This window comes from Protopterus annectens, chromosome 6.part0, assembly GCF_019279795.1.
Source record: "Protopterus annectens isolate FY-2018-M chromosome 6.part0, PAN1.0, whole genome shotgun sequence".
NCBI classification, from domain to species: Eukaryota; Metazoa; Chordata; order Ceratodontiformes; family Protopteridae; genus Protopterus; species Protopterus annectens.
The window spans coordinates 1,037,742,574-1,037,762,360 of record NC_056737.1 but is presented as its reverse complement, the minus strand read 5'-3'; the positions used below and the strand labels follow the sequence as shown (position 1 = coordinate 1,037,762,360).

The following is a 19,787-nucleotide window of genomic DNA, read 5'->3' as shown; positions in this document are numbered from 1 at the left end:
TTATATTTATACAAAACACAATCCAAGTCATTTAGCTTATTGAAATAATAATTATATTTTTGAAAATAATTTGACATACACGTACCGTAAAGGGAATACCATCAAGAATTTATTAGAAAGGGGTTCTAACATGTGTAATTTAAAAAAGGTTACAAGAGAAAAGAAAGTTTTGTATAAGTGTGGTAGTTGTAACTACTGTTCCCACTTAAAAACAGGAGAATTTATATAATTGCAAGTTAGGAAAAGGAAATTGATGTTAAATACCTATGCCAATTGTAACACAAAGGGTATTATTTACTTGGCTGTATGTAAAGAATGTGAATCCTTTTATGTGGGTAAAAGTGAAAGGAAATTAAAACAATGAATATATGAACACCTTTATGACATCAGGACCAAATGTGAAAATAATGCATTATACAAACATAGTACCACTTGTAAAAAATCTGAATTCCAGTTTTTTATATTGGAAGTAGTAACTATTGACCCTAGGGGTGGCATGTGGGAAACACTTGTAGAGTACACAGAATTGTACTGGCAGTTGGTGTTAGATCCTAGTAGATTCCCAGGACTTGATATGATTTCACTAGCGCCACTACTTAAACTAAGATCAGCCAAACTGTGAGTTCCCACTACAAAAGTTTACATTTAAATAATTGAAAAAAGAAAAGTTTTATATTTTCTGGACTAGTATAAATAATGTACACCCAAGGGCTTATATTATTTTAATACAACAACCAGATAAACAGTATGTATATATGTTAGACGTCATTTTTATTTCTGCCATAGGAGGGAACTAAAGGACTATTTTATTACACCTCAAGCACACTTTTAATGTTTGTTGGTTTATACATCTACTATATGTGACTTTGTTTCTTTTACATACAAACAACACTTTCTTTATATATATAATTAATATTTTGTGTAGAATTTTGAGTTATATGTTTGGAAAAGGTACTACAATTTGTATTAATAGTGTGGTACAAAGTGATACTTCAAGGCAAAGTTTTAAATGTTTTAATATGTTTTTAACTATGTAATGACAATTTTATCCTCATTGGTTATACTTCTAATTGGTTTCAATTAATTAGAATATAAATTGGGAAGGATGTGATTTCATTTCTTATCTGACGAAGTTGAAGACGAAAACGTGATTACACACTGTAAACGTTGTTTGTGTTGGGTCTGTTATTAAAGCTGTTCGTGTTACTCCAACTCGACTCGAGGTGCTTTTCTACAAGATGCTGTTCCTAAAACTATGTTCAGAATTTGGGTGAATCTGCATGTTGTCATTTGGACTCCTCTCCAGTTCACAGTTACCACTACTGTTTGAAACTCTTACAACACCAGACCCCAGTTGAATACCAGCTACTGAGGGAAATTTAAGACCAGAAAGTAGGTACCAAGAAAAATAAAAAATGTAAATGCCTTTAAATCTTGCAGGGACAACAATGGAGCCATGTACTACACAGCCAAGGAAGAAGAAGGAGATATATCCAGGGTTGAGACTGATCAGCTCAAAGTGCATTCTTTTAATGAAAGCACATTCTTATCCATACCTTTAAGTTTCTCCAAGCCCACTGTCCCACTAAATGTAATGCCCTCTAGAGGTGAACCTGAAGAAACTTATGACACAGCTCCATCCTCAGTAAAATCAAATGTAGGGCAGTCTACAAAATATAAAATTCATTCTCTTCTTCCTCAGAAACTCCCACTTCTTGTTTTTTCCTAAAGGACAGAAGGTCTTGTTCCAACTACTTCAAATTAGCCTGCTGTCGTGGGTATCTGTCACTGCTGGGAATCTACCCACTTTACATATTCTTCCGCCAGACTTTTAGGGTAAGATTCTAAAAGACTTGCTCTCAGTGTAAGCCCATCTATAAAACAGGCTTACACCACAGTAAGTCACTTACACCGAAAGTAAGTCTTTTAGAGTAAGGCCCTTATTGTCAATCACAGTTGCTTGCAGCATCAATCTTAAGGATTACCAGGGAGCAACCTATTATAGGTTCATAGGTGTGTACTAGGCTAATGGCCCTGGGGCCTTTACAAGCCTAGCCATAGGATTGCCCTGGCATAATGCCACCCAGCCTTAGTTCCCAGTGCCTCTGTTGAGTAGTGCCACTGGAGTTATCCACGGGGTAAATTTTCTGTTTCCCATCCACTCATCAAGATTTCTCTTGAAGAGGGTCAACGAGGTGCTCTGCTTGACATGTATGGGAAGTCTATTCCATAGCATGGGCAGTCTCTGGTTTATGACCCTATCCCTCCAGCATTTTCTGTTAACTGTGGTAATGAGGTTGACGCCTCTGGAGCGTGTGGTGCGGAGGGATTGGGATTTCTTTAGAAGTAGCATTTCTAACAGAGCTGGGTCAGACATAGCTTTGTAAGTCAAGCAGAGATCGCCTCTAAGTAGGCGATATGATACAGAGAATAGTTGGAGTTTTTTGAGTCTGTCCATATAGGACAAGTGTTTAAGGCATAGGATCCTCTTTGTGAGGTACTTTTGTGGCCTCTCCAGTTGTTACAGGTGTCTAGTGAGGTACATGCTAAATGGCGGCATTGTACTCAATGACTGGCCTAAGGAGGGAAGAGTAGAGGGAGACAATGACCTCTTTCTTCCTGGATGCAAAACCCTTAGTAATGAGATGTGCCACATAAAAGGACTTTCTGACCACAGTGGCAATGTGGTGTTCAAAAGAGAGGTTGCTGTCAACCTGTGTTCCCAGATCTCTTATAATGCCTTCTGTGTTCAGTGGACTACCATCAATGTAGTAATTCATGGGAACCGGGTTTTTCCCAAATGGCATGATGACACATTTTTTGGCACTGAGCTTAAGGCCATGGTTCTGACACTAGTCGTTGGTCTCAGTGAGGCCATTCTGTAGGATGTAAAAATCCCTTGGAGAGTTAATAATACCACGAGATTGGATGGGAAATAGGAAATTCACCCTGAGGATCACCTCTGTTGCTCTACTCGACAGCGGCACAGAAAAATAATTTTCTTGGGTGGCAAAAGCCAGGGTACCTTTTTGGCTGGGCTTGTATAGGTCCCAGGGCCGATAGCCTAGTACCTACCTATGAACTTGCAATCATCTTCAAACTATGTCAGCCAGAGTCCTTTCATGTTGGCCTGGACTTCAGAGAAGTAGATACCAAACAGGAGAGGACCCAGGACCAAACCCTGTGGGACACCACTCATGACTAGTTGGCAGTCTGACTTGGAGTCAGCTACTTTCACACTGTGGGTTCTACCTGTGAGCCAGTTTGCAGTGATACAGGGGTTGATGCCAAGCTTAGTGAGTTTTTGTATGATTCCTGAGTGGGGAATGGTATCAAAAGCCTTGGCCAGATCAAGGTAGGCAGTATGAACCACCTTGCCTTCATCCACAGCTCTGGTGACTGACTCAAAGAAGTTGACCAAGTTGAGCAGGCATGATCTACCCTTCACAAAACCAAACTGTGTGGGATCCAGAGTTTGGAGTTCCCTATATTCTTGTTTATTAGGTCCATGATGATGCATTACATAGCTTTGCATATCAGACTCATCAGGTTAATGGGGCGATAGTTCTGAGGGTCTGTAGTCGCTTCTTCTTTGTGGAGAGGGATGACTGTAGCAGTGCGCCATTCAGTAGGGACAAAGCCTGAGGTGAGGCTGTGATTAAACAGGCCACACAAGTGAGGTACCAGTTCACTCTGTAGTTCATGTAGAACACAGCCAGGGATATTGTCAGGTCCCACAGAAGCTGTATTATTGGCCTTGGACAGTGCTATGTAACCTGTGCAGCAGTAATACTGGGTGCCTGGCAATCTACTGCTATTGTGATTGGTCCTTTGGGGGGGGGTAAAGTTGGCACTGAATCTGTCAGAAAGTATACTGGCAATATCTGTTGGCTTGAAGTTACCATTGTGCAGTAGCTCAGAGCAAATCTGGGTATTGCCGTGGAGATTCTTTACATAACTATAGAAGACCTTGTGGTTGTCTTTACTATCTGCTGCAATTCTGTTTTCATAGCTAGCTTTAGATAATTTGATGAGGGATCTCAACTTTTGGTTGAGGCTGATAAGGGAGTTTTTCCTGTCTTGGGACTTCACCTTATTCCACATCAGTTTCCTCCTTCTGTTGTAGAGTTTGTTTATGGCAGATGACCACCAGATTGGCTTTCTTTTTTTGAAGGAGAAAACCAAACTTGGTTCTATTGGGTATGGCGAGATCCATGCATTTGTGTACGTGATCGTACAGTACATTGGTGCATGATTCTGCGGTCACGCAACTATTCTCCATTTGCATGGGTGCCGTGATGTTAGCCACCTCTGATTTTAGGAGCCCAAAGTTAGCTTTGGAGAAGTTTTTCATGGTGGTTATCTTTGCAGGGGGGGGTGGATTTCCAAGGTGATTAGTTTGTGGTCGAATCTAACCAGGGAGAAGTTGACAGAACCTAGGTGCCCTGGGATGAGAGGAACTGAAAGCTGTGGGGGTACTTTTACTTGTAAGACCTTCACTGCTGTTGCCTTATTTGATCTCCCAGTTTCATACAGATCTCTCCTTCAGCAGCACAAGGCAAAAATTGTATATTGCCTTTGTCTGTTAAGGAGATAAGACTGAATGTTATAACCTTTGCTGGTTTAGAAAATATCTGTGTTACTGTTTTTTTATTATTGCCTTTTCTTGCAAATTTTCAAAATGGCATCCAGGGCTTTTAATCCCCTATTGCTGGTAGATGTTTTGAATATTTTGCAAAGTTATTAATCCACTAAAGTGTGGTTCCCACCAAGGTAAATCACACATTGAGTGTGGAAGTCTTCAGGTGGCAAGTTTCTTCCACAAGCACGTTTATTTAATGAATTATGTGAGAAAGGCATAGAACATAGGGTTTGCCAGGCAGAGTCAGTCCACAGACCATAATCCCCATTGCCAATACCCCCTCTCACAGAACACCTCTTGCCTCCAGGAGAACAAGGCAAGTCAGGCCTGAAATGCATTTAAGGGTGCCCATCCAATCATTAAAGTTTTGACTTAAAGGAAGTGAAGGCATTACTCTGCAATGGCAGATTATTCCAGAGGTAGTGGAAGCACTAACAAATCTGCCCTTCCAGCATGTCTTGTGTGCTGACAGAGATTTATGTCTTTAGTTTGAGTACTTGCAAAGCCATTTTTCAATGGAGCTCTGAAAGATCATAATCCAACAACTGCATCTGTAGTTGGACAAAAAATAAATTTTAAAAACAAAATCTGAAAAGTGGGACTATGTATTTATAGTTAATTCAGACCATATAACTAGAGAAATTTTGTATTTTTTAAAATTGTAAAATCCAACCTTAAATTCTATACTACAAAAACAGTCACCTAAACAGCCCCTGCGATTATGTAACCAAGTTCAACTCACTATTCATAAACCAACTAAATCAGCAAGGTCTTCTCTGTATTCTCACTCCAAAGCTAAAATATGGAACCCTATGCCCAGATCTATAAGGACGGACACACACCCCTCAAATACTTCAAAAACTCTGTTAAAAATTATCTAAAAAATACACAGCTTTGCTCATGTTCTACACCAGGTTTATCAAATGGATCCTTAATTTGTAACTGTAACAGCATTACCCTTCATCTTGCTATTATAGTTTATGCAACTGATAATTTCTTGCCTCTTTTAACTGTACCTTATACTACTCTTATCACTACACAGTCCCCTTACTTTTTTTCTCCCTTTTGCTTCCTCCCCATCCATACCCTACACTTTACTAATAAACACATACGTTTCTATCTCCTCCTTTCCCTCTCCTGTAATTTTCCTCCTCTCTCAACCCTGTACTATAAGATATGTATACTAAGTGCATTATAATAAACAAAACATTACTTAACTATCAAGCAGAATCATACTGACCTAATTCACATAATTGTAAAGACCACTTGTCTCATGTATGTAGTCTCCTTAGTAATAGCTAATGTCTGTAATTAATGTGCAAGTATGTTTCATCTAATATATGTAAAAAGTATGTGCTATCCATTATTGTATATTCTCTTACATTTCAAAATGTTAATTGTTGGCATGCAATAAGCTAAAGTAATATGCTAATTGTCTCTGCAGCTTTTCTCCCCAGGCCTCCACTGAAACTTGGCACCTATCCAGTCAGACTTTCCTGGTAAACAAATGACAAATAAATACATAACTTCTTCTTCTTCTTTCGGCTACTCTCGTTAGGGGTCGCCACAGCAGATCAACTGTTTCCATTTCTTCCTGTCCTCTGCATCTTGCTCTGTCACACCAACCACTTACATGTCCTCTCTCACCACATCCATAAACCTTATCTTAGGCCTTCCTCTTTTCCTGTTACACATAACTAATAAGTATAAAAAATATAAGCAGGCACACAGGAATTCAGCTGACTGTTATGAGACATTATTGGGAAACTGAAGAATGTGTTGTCTGCATTGAATAAAATGGTGAAAGATTGTTATCAATGCCACCAAGTGTGAGATTGTCAAAAGCTTGTGCCAAACTATGGGTACTGCTGGGTATTTGCACCCCTGTAAGCAACTTCAGAAGGTCATGCAAATGGAGAATAGTTGCATGACCGCCAAATTATACACCAATGCACTGTAAGAACACGTACACAAATGCATGGATCTTGCCATACCCAACAGAACTAAGATACTCTCCTCAAAAAAAAAGGAAACCAATCTGGTGGTCTCCTGCCATAAACAAACTCTACAACAGAAGGAGGAAACTGACGCGGAATAAGGTAAAGTCCCAAGACTGGAAAAACTCCCTGATTAGCCTCACAAAAAGTTAAAATGCCTCATCAAATCCTCTAAAGCTAGCTATGAAAACAGAATTGCAGCAGATAGTAAAGACAACCACAATCAACAGAACATGCTGGAGGGACAGGTTCATAACCCAGAGACTGCCCATGCTATGGAATAGACTTCCCATACATGTCAAGCACAGCACCTCACTGGCCCTCTTCAAGAGAGATCTTGATGAGTGGATGGGAAATAGAAAATTCACACTGGAGATCACTCCAGTGACTCTACTCGACAGAGGCACTAGGAACTAAGGTTGGGTGGCACGGTGCAAGGGTAATCCTATGGGCTTGGCTTGTAAAGGCTTCAGAGCCATTAGCCTAGTACACACCGATGAACCTATGAACATAGGTATTACCACCTCAGAAATATTTCCTCTCAGAGAAAAAATAATATATTCCACAAAAACTTCTGACTTAGTTACAAAGATTCATCAAAAGCCACTGGGTTTTTCTTATATGCATTGTTGCATATGAAGCCATTATAATGTATGAAGACATGAACCCCCAAGTGACCTAAGGTACTGTCCTGCTGCTTCGGCAAGGGTTTGCTTCTATTGAATAAAGTTTTTTTATCTTCAGCTGATGGCCCAGCATAGAAATATTTTCGACATGGTGATATCTACATTGGTCCTGGGAACTGAATCCTTTCTACTGGCTTGAAAACTGGTTTTCTTTTAGTTACTTCAATATCTAGTAGGCTGAAATATTGATCATTCCCAAAAGGTAATACTGTCATCAAAATAAGAGTTCAGGTTGACTAGTTATATCAATGCATACACTGGACTTAAGCACTTTGTAAACAATGCGGGGGTAAAGGACATAATAAGTGAGAGTATTAAAGCTGGAAATGAAAAGTTGCCTACTTGAAATATCAAACATTGCCTACATATGTAGACATGTAGATAAAGTACTTTTTCCATATAATATATCACATGGCACATAGTTTATGAGTTTTAACAACCTCTTTATTGTCAACCTTCTGATTTTATTTATTTATTTTTTTGAATGACACATCAGCTCAAGTCTGATAAATTCACAACTTGTTTCCCTTTGCTGTATTTCTTTGGCATCCCAAAGACTATAGAGTAATCTCATGTACTTTTTTGGTGTTGTGATTCCCAAGTGTATTACCATCTTCTGTGCAAGATGAAAAGCTGTCTCCAAAGCTGAAGAGAACTGCTATATGGTTTCTCAGGAAATGGGGTGGGGGATAGAAAGTTGAACAAATTCTACTGCATCAGCCATGGACATTATCTGCAGAACTGACTTGAAACTTTTCTTCGACTTGATAAAACATCTACAAAGGGTGAAGTGAGAGCTAGAAGTCACATGAACTTTCTGTGACACTGCTGGTACTATTTTTTCTGGCATGCTTTGCATTTCTCTACCTCTCTACTGTTATTTTTGTTGTTGTTACTGGGACTACTGAGATTTCTGTAAAGAGAAGAGTATCTGGGTAATTTATTGCATATTCAGAGATGAATATGTGTGAAACATTTGCATTCCAACTGTTTTAATTTTACTATTTTCACTAGCTGTTTTAGCAGATCGTCTGTAATTTATCCAAAAGTAGTCGCCATTACATTGTGAACATCAACTGCAGCCTGCTTAGTAAATCAGTGTAAAGGTACACAATCAACCAGGAATGCCTTATTATTTTTTTTCTGGGTTTGTTTATCTAGTATTACAGCAGTATGTTTTACTAAAAATACAACCTTGGGCAACAAAAATAATTTTAATTATTTATAATCTATCTTTAAAATAAAAATAATACTTTAATTTATTGTACTTTATATGTTTAATACTTTATATACTTTACATATAGAATGGTTCAGTGGTGCAGTGGTAGCGTTGTCGCCTCACAGCAAGAGGTTTTCCGGTTCGATTTCTGGCTGGAGTGCCTTCTGTGTGGAGTCTGCACATCCTCCTTGCGTTAGTGTTGCCTCCGGGATTAGGTAATGTACAAACCTAATTTTCTTTTTGTATAATTTTTCAGGGTTGTTGGGTGGGTTTGGGTGAGACAAAGAAGCATCTGATTAAATTTCTAATGACTTTTTCTTTGTGTTAAGTACTAGCATTGTTTCTGTTTTATTTTTAAATAATATTTATTTGTTTGGAATAATCAATTTGTTACAAAATGAAAAATTTTTAAAGGTTGTTTTTAACCTTGAAATAATAATATTCTTAATGTCATATGGTTCAAACTTTTGTTAGGAGACTGGTTGCTGCATTCTGGTATTTTACTGTTTAAAGCTTCAAATATGTAATCATTCTTTTCATTAATCATGTTAACCATTGGCTGATTAATTCATTGGGCTCAATTTTTATGTATTTAAGTTAGGGGGTTACTTGTTTTAATTGTCTGATGAAGTTTAGTCACAGGTACCAAACAAAAGCGCTTACATTTTGTGGTAAATAAAAACTTGGTCATGCAGCTGGTGTTCCTGGCCTCGTCTGTTGGACTTGTGTTCCCAAGTCAGACTTTCCCAGTTAACAAACTTTAAATAAATAAATAATACTATTCAATCATCTATTAATTACATACTTAATTTATACTTTGCTTATTCCAATTAGCATTTTTGTTGTTCAAAAGTTTCTTTAATTTTTGTGATTTATTAAATTTGTTTCTATTTTATGTTGGTTAAACCTCAGTCGAGAAATATTTTCAAATAATTTTAAAGATTTCATTAAGAAAGTTATATTAAGGTTTAGATCTCCTTATATCAATAGAAGGTTACATGTGAATAACTGTATTTTAGATTCACAATCCTCTCTTATTTTTAAATCATGTATCTTCTTACTCATTCATGTATAATTTGCAAAGGATTCTATTGTTATTGCAAATGACATGGGTGGGGGTAACAGACATCCTTGTTTAATCTCTTTCATAATGTTGATAATGTTAATGAACTGATTGATAACTACCAATTTTAATATAAGAGTTTGAATTAGTATATATTTATTTTAGAAACTTAACAGTTTGAATCAGGAATTCAAAAAGTTATAATGTTTTAAATAATAAAACCCTATCTACAGAATAAAATGCTTCCAGTACATCTAAGGTAATTAATTGTAGCATAACCTAATAAGTTATTATTCTTTTTATATCATCTTGTGTTTGAGGTTTATCAATGATACACACTTATTTGATCCTTATTAACTAAATGTACCATAATGTTTTTTTTTTAATTTGTTATTCAGTGTGGACATATGTATTTTGTAATCAATGTTCAGTAAAGAAATGGCTCTACAAGATAAGCATAACAGGGATGTTTATCTGCTTTCAAAACAGGTGTAATAACAGCATACCTCCAAAATGACTGCATTTTATTATTTTCTTCAATCAATTTGGGCCAGATTCCAAAAGAGTTGCTCTCAGTGTAAGGCTGCCTGACTCTGAAAGATTTGAACTCAGTGTAAGTGACTTACATTATTATAAGGCTTATCTATAAACAGGCTTCCACGGGAGGGCAGATTCTAAAACACCTGCTCTCACTGTAAGTGGTAACTTACACTGAAAGTAAGTCTTTTGGAACTGAGCACCTAAATGCTGTCCAAACATGACTTCCTTCTTTCTTTTTAATGGAAGATGCTAGGATGCAAGACTATCGTAGGGACTTATTTAAGGTATCTGAGCTGATCCCTTGCTTAAAAAAGTGATGTTACTCTTGCATCAGGTGCTGGATAAGCCCAAGATATCTGTTTTACTGCTTTAAAGTATACCTGGGCAAATCCAAGCATGGAACCAATACAGTTTGCTGTACCAATGAAGTAAACACTGTCGTTGGTACAAGGACTGTTGCCAGCTGCCTAACTGGCAAAGATCTAGACTGCATCAGTATCTGGGCTTACATTAGTTCTTGGGTTGCTGCATGAACCACAGAAGGTACAGCAGCCACACATGTTGACATCTCTTTTATCAGAATTTGCAGTACAGACTGCTTCATGACAACCTATTCATTTTTCTACAAATTCTCTCTCAACCAGAATTACTGAATGACGCCCAGCTGGTAACTTCTCAACTGAAAACACTGAACCAGTCAGATCCTGTTTAATCTGTGTTGGTGTTATGGATCTAGTCTGTTTCCCCATAAAGACTATCACTGATGTCTTGTTTCAGAATCTCCTAAAACTAAGTTGTGACAATCTTGTAAGGAATATCACCAGTGGAAATGACAGAAAAATATATTTTTTTTAATTGGCCTTCATTCTTCATAGCATGCATTTCCTAAGCTTGGCTGGAATACCTAATGGACTTGCCTCACTGCTTTTATGCTCCTGTCCCTTACCTGCTTCTTTAATTAACATTTTTCTCCAATCTAGATAGCCTTCTTCACTAGGATAAGACCTGAAAATGTTTAATCACCATGCTTCACAAGGTGATTGATGCTTAATGTTATAATTTACTGCCCAAAGACTCTCCCTGAAATAAGATACTAACATCAGTTTTTTTAGGTATGTAACACCTCAGTAATTTGCTTTCTACCAATGATACCTTTAGAAATTCCTGCATAGCAAGATGGATGTTTACCATACTAATATCAGAAATCTAACTAAGGATAACAGGTTTATATCAAGTACTAAGCTAACTGCCCTTGTAGGCCATTTTAACCCGAGTCAATTTCTCGCAAAGGTGAGAATCAAACTCTGTACTTTGTGTCTGTACAGTAATCATTATTCCATCCCCCAACATAGCATGCTAATCTTTCTGATCTGCTTGTTTGCAGTTGTTCATAAGTAAGTAGTAGGCCAGTGGCCTTTGAAGTTCATTTTAAGCCTTTCTAATGTTCTTTCAAAGGTGAGAATCCCCTCAAAGTTGAGAATCAAAGCTTGTACCTTCTGTCTGTGAGGTAAATTATGCCATCCCCCTTGTTCATTAGATTATATCAACCCAGATGGGACTCAAACATACAGTCTTTGGCTTAGGAGGACAATACCTTACCCAACAGGACACGAGTACTGAACACTTCCCTTATACATCATTTTTCTGATACTGTGTTCAGATGTCTAACTCTAACCCCACCAAAAAAAAAATTATGCTTTCAGCAGCTTAGTCATAGACAGATATCTTGCATTAATAAAAAAAAATCACTACATACATACTTAAACCTACCCATACATAAAGAACATCGACATTTGTGCCATAACAGAGACCTGGTTCAAGGCAGCAGAAAGCACCCCACACTACCAGGCTATAACTCATTCCACACCTTTCAGACCCAGAACTTGGACTGAAGCTCCAAAGGTGGTGGTGTTTCATTATTCATAAAGGAAGTGCACACCTCCAGACTAGTAGCCCAACATAACACATCTGAGATACTTCTGGTGCAGCTAACATTGGGTAAGACAAAGATTCAGGTCGTAGCCTGCTATAGGTCCCCAACCATGTCCCAAGACTCACACTCCATGTTCCTAAGCACCCTGGAGAATATTAGGGTCCAACCTAACACTCTCATACTGGGCGACTTCAACTACCCCTCCATTAACTGGAAAAACTACTCATGTACCAATACACTTGCCCAATGTTTCCTGGAATTCATTAATTCCAATGCCCTGGACGAGCTCATTCTTATCCCCAACAGAGGTAGCAACATCCTTGACCTGGTCATTACTAACATGGGTGACCATTGCTCTACACCAATAGTAAACTCCTATCTGGTTAGATCCAGCCACAAACTAATCACCAGGCTCGTCAGACTAATAGGGTGATAGTTCCCAGTATCAGTGGTGGCTCCCCCTTTGTGGAGTGGGATAACTGTTGCTGTGCGCCATTCAGTGGGCACAAAGACTGACATGAGACTATGATTGAACATGGTACTTAGGTGGGGAGCCAGTTCATTCTGAAGTTCATGTAAAACGCAGCCTGGGATGTTGTCCGGTCCCATGGATACTGTGTTTTTGGTTTTAGAGAGTGCAGCTTTACCTGCATAGATGTGATTACAGGGACTCTGCATTCTTCCTGTATAGATATGGGCCCTTTAGGGGGTGAGAGAGGGGTAAAGTTAGCACTGAACCTATCTGCCAGGATGTTGGCAATATCAGTTGGTTCTGTAATTTTCGTGCCGTTGTGCTGTAACTCAGAGCAGATCTGGGTGTTGCCATTGAGATTCTTGACATAGCTACAGAATGCTTTGTGGTTGCGCTTAGAATCAGTGGCAATTTTGTTTTCATAGCTAGCTTTGGAGGATCTTATAAGAGATCTCAGCTTCTTACTGAGGCTGACCAGGGAGCTCCTCCACTCATAGGATTTTACTCTCTTTTGCAACAGTTTCTTCCTTCTGTTGTAGAGTTTGTTTATGGCAGGGGACCACCAGATTGGCTTCCTTTTTTCGGAGGATAGTGTCTTGGTTCCGTTTGGGATAGCACGATCCATGCACTAGTTTAAGTGCTTATAGAGTGCATTTGTGTAGGATTCAGCAGTCGTAACTGTATTGTCTATCTGCATGGGTGTCATGAAGTTCACCACTTCTGTCTTAAGAAGCATGAAGTTGGCTTTGGAGAAATTTTTTACCATGGTTTCCTTAATGGTGGGTGGGGGCGGGATACGGATATCTAGGGTGATTTGTTTATGATCGGATCTTACCGAGGAGTTGACTTCAGGTGTGGAACTTATGTTGGTAATGACTAGATCTGAGATATTGTTGCCCCTGGTGGGCGTGTGGATAAGTTGATCCAGGGCATTGGAATTTATGAATTCCAGAAAGCGTTGAGCGAAGGAGTTGGTACATGAGTAGTTTTCCAGTTAATGGTGGGGTAGTTAAAATGGCCCATTATTAGGGTGTTTGGTTGAACCCTAATATTTTCCAGTATATCAAGAAAGGAGGAGTGGGAATCCTGGGGCATGGTGGGGGATCTGTAGCAAGCTACAATTTGGATTGCAGTTTTGCCCAAAGTTAGTTGCACTTGGATAACCTCAGATGCATTATGCTGCGCAACTAGCTTGGAGGTGTGGATATCCTTAATGAATATGGACACACCTCCACTTTTGGTGCTTTGGTCCAGGTTAGATGGCCAAAAAGCATGGTATGAGTTATAGCCTGGAAATGCAGGGGTGCTCTCTAGAGCCTTGAACCTGGTCTCAGTCACTGCACAGGTATCGATGTTCTCCATTTTAAGAAGTGCCTCAAGTGAGTGCATTTTGAGATTTAGACTTCTAGCATTGAGTAGCATTACCCTCAGTTTTTGCTTGCCTGTTCCTGTTACAGTGGTGAATTTGTCATTTGAACCTTGCCTAAAAAAGGCACTATATGGAGGGCAAGACCCTTAGCCAGTATCCGGAATCCCAGGGGCGACAGGTGCAAGCCATCTCTGGCAAAGCATTGTGGTCTGTCGACCACGTCATCCCAGGCAGATAGATACTGGATCCCCTTAGAATGACACCAAAAGCTTAGCAAATTGTTGAAGTCAATCATTTTGTCCTTGTACTGCGGTATCATTCTGGGCGATGGCAGGATGCTACTCACAGCTAGGGTCATACCTGCCTGGGCTACAAGATCAGAGAGCTCTTCCACGTCTCTTTTCATGTAGTCCAGGGAGGTATGTCTCAGGTCGTTCACACCAACATGGACAATGACAGAGTCATATTTGTACTTGTTGTGGAGTGACCTGAGTGCGTGGGTTATGTGGCGGATCCTGGCACCCGACATGCAGCTGACAGTAACCTTCTCCTTGTTTATCCTGGTGAGTGGGACATCAGTGTGCCTGACTATAGAGTCACCTATGACTAGTGTATTGGGTACATTGTTTTGCCTTATGGGTGGTGGTTTATTGGCACACTGAGTCTGTGGGTTATGTGTCATTTGGGTTGTGTTGGGGGGTGGAGGTTGCTTGCGTTTCTGCTTTGGAGGTCTCTGTTGCTTGAGAAGATTATTACTGAGAGCCTCCATGAATGTTTTTGTGTTTCTATGTGTGGATTTTGGTGGTGTAGGTTTTGGGACTATGTGATGAGTGAGGTGTGGTGCAAATGTTTACCTTCTCCTCATGACTGTCAAGTTCAGTTTTAGTTGGAGAAAGCTTTACCTCCAGTTTGGCTAGATAAGTGCATCTCTCAGAGGTTGTGGTGTTGGGTGGTAGGAGGAGAGGGTTTTCTGTGGACATGAGGCAATTGCTACATTGCCCCAAGATCCCCAGATTCATCAGATAGACAGGAGAGAACACTGGGAGCTGCCCTTGGACATGTCTGAATAAAAAACTACTTTCCTGCTGCACAGGTTAAAACAACACTATCCAAGGCCAGGATTACAGCTTTTATGGGACCTGACAATATCCCTGACTGTTCTACATGAACTACAGAGTGAACTGGCACCTCACCTGTGTGCCCTGTTCAATTACAGCCTCACCTCAGGCTTTTTCCCTTTCGAATGGAACACCACTACAATCATCCCTCTCCACAAAGGAGGAGCAACTACAGACCCTGGGAACTATCGCCCCATTAGCCTGATGAGTCTGATATGCAAAGCTATGGGACGCATCATCATGGACCTAATAAACAAGGATATAGGGAATCTCCAAACTCTGGATCCCACACAGTTTGGTTTTATGAAGGGTAGATCATGCCTGCTCAACTTGGTCAAATTCTTTGAGTCAGTCACCAGAGCTGTGAATGAAGGCAAGGTAATTCATACAGCCTACCTTGATCTGGCCAAGGCCTTTGATGCCATTCCCCACTCAGGAATCATAGAAAAACTCACAAAGCTAGGTCAACCCCTATATCACTAAGTGGGTTGCAAACTGGCTCACAGGTAGAACCCACAGTGTGAAAGTAGCAGACTCCAAGTCAGACTGCTGACCAGTCACGAGTGGAGTCCACAGGGTTCAGTCCTGGGTCCTCTCCTGTTTGTTATCTACTTCTCTAAAGTCCAGCCCAAAACGAAGGGAATCTGGCTGAAAAAGTTTGCAGATGATTGCAAGTTGAGAGCTATTATTAACTCCCCGAGTGATGTTAACATCCTACACAAAAGCCTCACTGAGACCAACAACTGGTGTCAGAACCATGGCCTTAAGCTCAATGCCAAAAAATGTGTCTTCATCCCCTTTGGGAAAAATCCAGTTCCCATGAATTACCACATCGATGGTAGTCCACTGAACACAGAAGGCGTTATAAGAGGTCTGGGAACACAGGTTGACAGCAATCTCTCTTTTGACCACCACATTACCACTGTGGTCAGAAAGACCTTCTATGTGGCACATCTCATTACTAAGGGTTTTGCATCCAGGAAAAAAGATGTCATTGCCTCCCTCTACTCTTCCCTCATTAGGCCAGTCAGAGTACAATGCCCCATTTGGCATGTACCTCACTAAACACCTGCAACAACTGGAGAGGCTGCAAAAATACCTCACAAAGAGGATCCTAGGCTTTAAACATCTGTCCTATATGGAGAGACTAAAAAACTCCAACTATTCTCTGTCTCATATCACCTATTTAGAGACGATCTCTGCTTGACTTACAAAGCCATGTCTGACAGCTCTGTTAGAAATGCTACATCTAAAGAAATCCCAATCCCTCCCAAGTCCTGGAATTCATTAATTCCAATGCCCTGGACGAGCTCATTCTTACCCCCAATAGAGGTAGCAACATCTTTGACCTGGTCATTACTAACATGGGTGACCATTGCTCTACACCAATAGTAAACTCCTATCTGGTTAGATCCAGCCACAAACTAATCACCAGGCTCGTCAGACTAATAGGGTGATAGTTCCCAGTATCAGTGGTGGCTCCCCCTTTGTGGAGTGGGATAACTGTTGCTGTGCGCCATTCAGTGGGCACAAAGACTGACATGAGACTATGATTGAACATGGTACTTAGGTGGGGAGCCAGTTCGTTCTGAAGTTCGTCTAAAACGCAGCCTGGGATGTTGTCCGGTCCCATGGATACTGTGTTTTTGGTTTTAGAGAGTGCAGCTTTTACCTGCATAGATGTGATTACAGGGACTCTGCATTCTTCCTGTATAGATATGGGCCCTTTAGGGGGTGAGAGAGGGGTAAAGTTAGCACTGAACCTATCTGCCAGGATGTTGGCAATATCAGTTGGTTCTGTAATTTTCGTGCCGTTGTGCTGTAACTCAGAGCAGATCTGGGTGTTGCCATTGAGATTCCTGACATAGCTACAGAATGCTTTGTGGTTGCGCTTAGAATCAGTGGCAATTTTGTTTTCATAGCTAGCTTTGGAGGATCTTATAAGAGATCTCAGCTTCTTACTGAGGCTGACCAGGGAGCTCCTCCACTCATAGGATTTTACTCTCTTTTGCAACAGTTTCTTCCTTCTGTTGTAGAGTTTGTTTATGGCAGGGGACCACCAGATTGGCTTGCTTTTTTTGGAGGATAGCGTCTTGGTTCCGTTTGGGATAGCACGATCCACGCACTAGTTTAAGTGCTTATAGAGTGCATTTGTGTAGGATTCAGCAGTCGTAACTGTATTGTCTATCTGCATGGGTGTCATGAAGTTCACCACTTCTGTCTTAAGAAGCATGAAGTTGACTTTGGAGAAATTTTTTACCATGGTTTCCTTAATGGTGGGTGGGGGCGGGATACGGATATCTAGGGTGATTTGTTTATGATCGGATCTTACCGAGGAGTTGACTTCAGGTGTGGAACTTATGTTGGTAATGACTAGATCTGGGATATTGTTGCCCCTGGTGGGCGTGTGGATAAGTTGATCCAGGGCATTGGAATTTATGAATTCCAGAAAGCGTTGAGCAAAGGAGTTGGTACATGAGTAGTTTTCCAGTTAATGGTGGGGTAGTTAAAATGGCCCATTATTGGGGTGTTTGGTTGAACCCTAATATTTTCCAGTATATCAAGAAAGGAGGAGTGGGAATCCTGCGGCATGGTGGGGGATCTGTAGCAAGCTACAATTTGGATTGCAGTTTTGCCCAAAGTTAGTTGCACTTGGATAACCTCAGATGCATTATGCTGCGCAACTAGCTTGGAGGTGTGGATATCCTTAATGAATATGGACACACCTCCACTTTTGGTGCTTTGGTCCAGGTTAGATGGCCAAAAAGCATGGTATGAGTTATAGCCTGGAAATGCAGGGGTGCTCTCTAGAGCCTTGAACCTGGTCTCAGTCACTGCACAGGTATCGATGTTCTCCATTTTAAGAAGTGCCTCAAGTGAGTGCATTTTGAGATTTAGACTTCTAGCATTGAGTAGCATTACCCTCAGTTTTTGCTTGCCTGTTCCTGTTACAGTGGTGAATTTGTCATTTGAACCTTGCCTAAAAAAGGCACTATATGGAAGGCAAGACCCTTAGCCAGTATCCGGAATCCCAGGGGCGACAGGTGCAGGCCATCTCTGGCAAAGCATTGTGGTCTGTCGACCACGTCATCCCAGGCAGATAGATACTGGATCCCCTTAGAATGACATCAAAAGCTTAGCAAATTGTTGAAGTCAATCATTTTGTCCTTGTACTGCGGTATCATTCTGGGCAATGGCAGGATGCTACTCAGGGCTAGGGTCATACCTGCCTGGGCTACAAGATCAGAGAGCTCTTCCATGTCTCTTTTCATGTAGTCCAGGGAGGTATGTCTCAGGTCGTTCACACCAACATGGACAATGACAGAGTCATATTTGTACTTGTTGTAGAGTGACCTGAGTGCGTGGGTTATGTGGCGGATCCTGGCACCCGACAGGCAGCTGACAGTAACCTTCTCCTTGTCTATCCTGGTGAGTGGGACATCAGTGTACCTGACAATAGAGTCACCTATGACTAGTGTACTGGGTACATTGTTTTGCCTTATTGGTGGTGGTTTATTGGCACACTGAGTCTGTGGGTTAGGTGTCATTTGGGTTGTGTTGGGGGGTGGAGGCCAATCCCTCCACACCACACGCTCCAGAGACCTCAACCTCATTACCACAATCAACAGAACATACTGGAGGGACAGGTTCATAACTCTGAGACTGCCCATGCTATGGAATAGACTCCCCATACATATCAAGCGGGGTACCTCACTGGCCCTCTTCAAGAGAAATCTTGATGAGTGGATGGGAAATAGAAAATTCACCCCAGGGTTCACTCCAGTGGCTTTACTCTACAGAGGCACTGGAAACTAAGGTTGGTTGGCACGATGCCAGGGTAATCCTATGGGCTAGGCTTGTAAAGGCCCTAGGGCCATTACTTTAGCCTAGTACACAACTATGAACCTATGAACCTATACAAAGAGAACTGATATGAACATCACAAGGTGGAAGGCACTGCCCCCTAATGAATCTAAATGGTACAACAATCCCCATCAAACAGAGAGGTGGTGTGAAGAGAATCGTTTTGCCTTTATAAAGGAAAGTATGTGAAGGAAACAGTGAGGAGCCCTCAAAACTGAGCAACTCTCCCGGAAGGGCACATCTGACTACTGAGGATTAATATGTGAGTCAAAGAATCAATTACTGAATCACCTCAGAACCTAACAGTAAACCACAGTACATATTATCCTCATACAGTTGGCATGTCAGTGGGGATTGTGGCAATGAACTTAAAGCAGACCGACAGAAGGAAAGGAACATTGTTGATTGACAACTAGAAGGTAGAAGATTCATCCCCTGCATAAGTAGATAATTTTATATCGAGGTAGTGCAGTCCTGGAAGATATGCTAGGAAAAGTAAAGGTTAACAGCAGAAGTTAAGAGAGAACTGTAGAGTGAAAGATTATGAAGAAAGAGAAGAAATGAATGAGGGCCCCTCAGGGTCAACTCTCACCATGGTCATGGGGAATGAATAGGTCAACTGGCCAAGACAGGATGATGCTCAACAGATGGAGGGCAAAATGTGCAAAAGAAGTTACATGTGTGTAGTGACCCTTACCCTGTCATCTTTCCAGGTCCTGCCTACCATCTGTTTAGTAATCCAGTTAATCATAGGACTCCCTACCTAAAGACAACAGTTTATTATCGTGATACACACTACTAAATGCATGAATCTATATGGAAGACTTGCTTCAGAGGATCACCATGTGTCAGTCATGTTTGGAGAGCATTTAGGTACTAGAGTA

At 40.7% G+C, this 19,787-nt stretch overlaps 1 protein-coding gene across 1 annotated transcript in view; it reads right to left on the bottom strand.

The window, feature by feature from the left end:
* Positions 1 to 19,787, bottom strand: part of AK7 (adenylate kinase 7) — a 1,289,119-nt gene that overhangs the window by 1,065,539 nt on the left and 203,793 nt on the right. The gene's annotated exons all lie outside the window — the stretch shown is intronic.